Source organism: Cervus canadensis, chromosome 6, assembly GCF_019320065.1.
Source record: "Cervus canadensis isolate Bull #8, Minnesota chromosome 6, ASM1932006v1, whole genome shotgun sequence".
NCBI lineage: Eukaryota > Metazoa > Chordata > Mammalia > Artiodactyla > Cervidae > Cervus > Cervus canadensis.
This window is the reverse complement of record NC_057391.1, coordinates 38752538-38758537: the sequence shown is the minus strand read 5'-3', so window position 1 is coordinate 38758537 and position 6000 is coordinate 38752538. Positions and strand designations below refer to the sequence as shown.

Sequence of the window (6000 nt, the reverse complement as noted above, 5' to 3'; positions counted from 1 at the left end):
AAGGAGATCCAACCAGTCCATTCTAAAGGAGATCAGTCCTGGGTGTTCACTGGAAGGACTGATGCTGAAGCTGAAACTCCAATTCTTTGGCCACCTCACGTGAAGAGTTGACTCATTGGAAAAGACCCTGATGCTGGGAGGGGTTGGGGGCAGGAGGAGAAGGGGACGACAGAGGATGAGATGGCTGGATGGCATCACCGACTCGATGGACATGGGTTTGGGTAGACTTCTGGGAGTTGGTGATGGACAGTGAGGCCTGGCGTTCTGCGATTCATGGGGTCGCAAAGAGTCGGACACGACTGAGCAACTGAACTGAACTGAAGTCAAGATTTGAACTCGGGACTGTCTGTTCTGAAGCTCTTGCAACTTTCAATAAGCTTCAGTAAATTTTACAAGGAAAGAGTTATTGGAAATTTAGCCACAACAGTTAACACTGCCTCGGGGAACGGTCAGAACTTAGGAAGAGTGTAGGAGCAAGAGGGAAGCCTAAAAAAAGCAAAAAGAATGGGAAAAAAACGAGGGAGGCTGTTTACAGCGTTACAGCCGAGTCCGGTGCAGCGGGATAATTCTTCTGCTAACTGGTCTGCCTTGTGATCTTCCATTCTTTTGAAGTAAAGCCTCTGTGTCCTCTGTGTCCGTTGTTCACTCTCCTGTGTTCAAATAAAGCTAGGTTGTTGAGAAAGGCGGACCGTAGAGAGAGGGGGAAAAAAAGTGAGAGAGACGGAAGCGCTGTGCGCCTGCGCTCTGGCGGTGGCGGCGGCGGCGGCGGTGGGGTTTCCCGGTGGGGAGCGGGTCCGGAGCGGGCCGCCGGACCCAAAGCTGAGAGGGGTGGCTGGGGCGTCAGTGGGCTCCCTCGCCGGCGCCTCGGGGGCCTGATGGAGTAAGAGGGGTCGGCTGTGAGTGTGAGTATCAAAGGGCCGGGCGGCGCCGAGGCGTATTGGAACCCCAGGGACCTGGTGGTCTGCCACTGTAGGGAGGATGTGGGGGTGCAGGAAGCGGCGGGTCTGTGCTCCTGAGGGCCGCGGCGGGGGGCTGCGGGTCGTCCTCTCTTGAAGGGGTCGCGCGGGATTACGGGCAGGCGGTGCTTCTGGCCTCGGGATACAGTGTCTCGCGGGGGCGTTCCGGCTCTGCTCCCAGCTCCGGCGGGAAACGTGGCTCCAGAGGCTTGACCTTTCGGGGAGGTCCTTGACTTTCGCCCCCCAGGGCAACAGGGAGCCCATAGACCCAGGTACCCCTTAAAGGCCTACGGGTCTCAGGCCGCGGACCCCTTTCCACCTCTTGTGACAGACAGTCTCTGTTCTTTTTCCTCCTTCGGACTTCTTTTCTGGTGGGATGCGTCTTAATAATAGCTACTAATTAAGAAGAACTTACTGTGTGTCAATTTAACATTTAGTCGGAATCTCAGTGCATAATTATGGAGAGGAAATGCTTTGCACGCCACTCCCCCTTCAGTCTGCTCAATTTAATCATCTTTGAGAATCAGATTAAGCCGTCTTGTTGGAAGTTTATTTCCATGGCTTTTAACAATTTGGAACTCCATGGTAGCTAAGAAAAGTTCTCTTAATCTAGCAAATGTCTTTATCCACCATAAAGTTTTATATCAGATTTACTCAAGGCAAAATAACTTTTGAACACTTACCAAGAGCCTAATACTATTCTAAGCCCCTTGGAAAATCTTAAAATTTGTTTTAAACGCTGGTCTCAAGTTAGTGAAACAATAGAAGATAATAATTAGGTTCAGTTAGGGTTTATCTAGCACCTACTACACATGTGCCAGATACACTCAGGTCTGTCGCAAAGAATTAATGAGATATTATAATGGAAATTGTTTTTTTTTTTTGGCGCACATTTCAGATGAGGTGGCTGAAAGTTTGATGATAATTTGCATAACCCAGCTAGGGAAGTGGTGAAATTCAAATACGATGGAAAGGTTATTTTCCCCATGTTACATCAAGTTAGATATTGTTAAGCACTTTTGTTGAGAAGCAGCTATACTACAGTTACAGTTTCTAGAGTTAACTACTGAGTCTAGAAAATGATAGCCTTAATTAAAGATACTAGATGGTTTTAAAGTGGCTTGGAAGGAGTTAGGACGTGTAGAGTCTGATCGGGTTAGTTCAAATCCAATTGCTTTGATTGAAAGGAAGACATTTAAAAAGGAAGAACTGTGAATGGTGATTATTGCACGTATATATATATGCATAGAATATCTCCGTTAGAATACATAAGAAACAGTGATGAAGTGGAGGTGGCTAGGAAACAGTAGTGGGAGAGGAATAATTTTCTCTTTTTTTGTAAGCTTTTTTGTTTTATTTTTTTATTATGAAAACTTTTAAGCATCCAGAAAAGTAGAGAAGATACTATTTTGAACCCCCTGTAAATTGATCACTCAGATTTTAAAATTCCTTAATAGTTTGCTGTATTTGCTATTTTTATTCCTGATATTTCACCCTAAATACTTAAATATGTGTCTCTAATGAAAAGAAAAGTTTTTCTACGTAACCCTATATAATAATCACACTGAACAACAGTTTATATTATCTAATACCTGATCCTTATTAAAAATTTCCCCAAATTATCCCGTTTTCTTGTTTTTACAATTTTTGATCCGTCTATGCATTGAGTTGACTGTTACATCTCTTGAAGTCTTTTTAAATCTAGAAGTTACCTTTTTTCTCTTCTTTTTTCATCATGACTCAATGAGAGTAATACAGTTATCCAGATCTCTGATTGATTCTTAGTGTTATCATTTAACATGTTACTATAAAGTTGAAGGTAAAGGTAATACTTGATTCATTCAGGTAAACACTTTGGGGACTATGTCAAAGATCAGACTGTGTACTGTAGTTTCCCCCCAGTAGTGATGATGAGATTGCTTAGTGGGTTATGGTAGTTAAGTCTGAGTCCTTTATGAAACTGCATTTCACCTCCTTAAAACCAGCTGTAACCTCAGATATGCAGATGACACCACCCTTATGGCAGAAAGTGAAGAGGAACTAGAAAGCCTCTTGATGAAAGTGAAAGTGGAGAGTGAAAAGGTTGGCTTAAAGCTCAACATTCAGAAAACTAAGATCATGGCATGGCATGGTCCCATCACTTCATGGGAAATAGATGGGGAAACAGTGGAAGCAGTTTCAGGCTTTATTTTTGGGGGCTCCAAAATCACTGCAGATGGTGATTGCAGCCATGAAATTAAAAGACACTCCTTGGAAGGAAAGTTATGACCAACCTAGATAGCATATTAAAAAGCAGAGACATTACTTTGCCAACAAAGGTTCATCTGGTCAAGGCTATGGTTTTTCCAGTGGTCATGTATGGATGTGAGAGGTGGACTGTGAAGACAGCTGAGTGCCGAAAAATTGATGCTTTTGAACTGTGGTGTTGGATAAGACTCTTGAGAGTGCCTTGGACTGCAAGGAGATCCAACCAGTCCATCCTAAAGGAGATCAGTCCTGGGTGTTCACTGGAAGGACTGATGCTGAAGCTGAAACTCCAATTCTTTGGCCACCTCATGTGAAGAGTTGACTCATTGGAAAAGACCCTGATGCTGGGAGGGGTTGGGGGCAGGAGGAGAAGGGGACGACAGAGGATGAGATGTCTAGATGGCTTCACCAACTCGATGGACATGAGTTTGAGTAAACTCCGGGAGTTGGTGATGGACAGGGAGGCCTGGCGTGCTGCAATTCATGGGGTCTCAAAGAGTCGGACATGATTGAGCAACTGAACTGAACTGAAGCCCTTTTGTACCTTTATAACTTTAAAACTAGTGTTAACTATTCCACAAATAATTACCTTTAAAAAGACAAAACTCACTGCAAGAAATTGTCTTTTTTTTTTTTTTTAAACTGAAGCTCTAATAACTAGGTGGCATTGTTCTCAAAGAAGAATTGAAGTTTAGAGAGATCAGAATTTACTCATGGTGGTAAACATATTAGGTATTTTTGTTTAATTCCAAGGTCACACAGTTTCCCACCATATTTTGTAAACTATAAACTAGTGTATAAATGTAAAATTGTTATTACTCTTGGTAGTTATACTATTTGTCCCCTTGTATCTTTTTAGATGGATAATCACTATCTAGTGAAATTACACTTTTTGGAGTATCAGTAAATTGGAATTGATCTATGTCGTGTGATAGCCAGATTAGAACCACTCTGAAAGTTCAAAATATGTAGAAGTCAAACTTCTTGATATTATGAGTTTTAAAAATTGCTTTTATTTAAAAAATGATAATACAGTTAACCATTGAACAACATGAATTTGAACTGCGTGGGTCCACTTACATGCAGATTAAAAAAAAAATACTACAGTTTTGTACCGTCATGGTTGGTTGGATTTGTGTATAGGGAAGAAAGTGCAAAAGGGCTTATAGTGAAAGTAAATCCTTGGCCCCCAGGTCCTCAGATCCTTTTCCCAGAGGCAGTGACAGTTAATAGTTCTTTAGTATTCCAGTAGGGATCTTCTACGTGTGTGTATATGTCATCTGGGTAAATTCTGACATTCATATAAAGAACTATCTTAGTAGTATAACCTAAAGCAATAATACCCTTGAAGGTTATGCTCCAGTTTTTATTGTCTCTAGTCCAAATATCTTTGCTGATTTCTGCTCATTCATTCAACAGATATTGAATACCTATTCTGTACCAGATGATGTGCCAGGTAATGGGAATAAAATGGTGAACCACACAGGCATTCCTGCTTGCCGTCATGGAGCTTGCACTCTATTGGAAGAGGCATTCATTAAGCAAATAATTATACTAGTAACTAAATATAGAAAAGATTTAGTACCTGCTTTGTATAAAATAATATGGATTTTCTAATTTATAGAGGACTCCTCATAGCAGCCCTCTGACATTGGTACTGATATTTTTATTCTATAAATGTGGAAACTGAAGTATAGAAAAATTAAAATGGAGCAGAGTGAATAGAGGATGTTTAAAATACTGAAAGAAAAATCTGACAATCCAGAGTTGACTCATTGAAAAAGATCCTGATGCTGGAAAGATTGAAGGTAAAAGGAGCAGGGGGCGACAGAAGATGAGGTGGTTGGATGACATCACCAACTCAGTGGAGGTGATTTTGAGCAAATGCTAGGAGATAGTGAAGGACAGGAAAACCTGGTGTGCTCCAGTCCATGGGGTTGCAAAGCGTCGGACACGACTTGGCGACTGAACAACAACGTATGGGTATACAGTAAACTGGGTGTAGGATATTCACTATAAAATTCTTTTAACATTTCTGCCTTTGCAATTTTCCAAGATACCATATAGGGACAAAAATCAAGGGACTGTTATGATCAGGTTTGCATTTTAAAGAGATTACTTTGGCTGTGGGTATAAGGAATTAGGAAAAGTACAGGATTCCCTCTCAAATATTTTTTTTTTCTCAAGTAGTTTTGAAACTTAGCAGGCCTTGTGGGGCTCCCAGGCACAGAGGCCTTTCTGTCCTCCATTTCTTGCAGTCAGGACTCTAGTTTCTGTGATCTTCCTAGAGTTCTAAAGGGCGGATTCAAACAGTTGCTAGTCAAGGGAGGAGCAGCCAAGAAACCACCTGAGGCAAGATTAAAGCTCAGAGAAGCTCATCAAGATTAGGAGACTGAGACCACCTGAGATGAGATTATGGGCATTCACACCCTAGTCTTGTCAGAGACCCAACCTTTGAGCCACTGTTTTGAAAATCCTCATCCAGTTGAGACAGTTTTTTGAGGCAAATACCAGGGTGTGTCTTCCCTTGCTTGGCAAAGCAGTAAAGCTATCATTTTCAGCTTCACCCAAAACTCTTGTCTCCAGGGTTTCATTTGGCACTGGTGTACAGAGGCCAAGCTTTCAGCAAGTTTCATAGGGGTTGCTGAGACCACTTAGGATATATTATACAGGTATTCTTTTTAGGCTGATACTTTTAAGCTAAGTTTGAGCCTGGGAAATTTTTCAAGCCCTTGGAATACTATACTTTTTAACAGCAGCTAATTTTGTCTAAACATATTTTTTACTACATTGCTGA

The 6000-nt window shown here is 41.8% G+C and overlaps 1 protein-coding gene across 3 annotated transcripts in view; it reads left to right on the top strand.

The window, feature by feature from the left end:
- Positions 1-747: 747 nt before the first annotated feature.
- The window catches only part of ZNF106 (zinc finger protein 106), a 55196-nt gene continuing 49943 nt past the window's right edge, over positions 748-6000 (top strand). Inside the window, exon 1 of one of the 3 annotated variants that reach the window (XM_043471576.1) lies at positions 748-901. The gene's annotated coding sequence lies outside the window, so the exon portion shown is untranslated. Of the gene's footprint in view, positions 903-6000 lie in introns of all 3 variants that reach the window. The other 2 variants (XM_043471575.1, XM_043471577.1) reach the window with 2 other exon arrangements.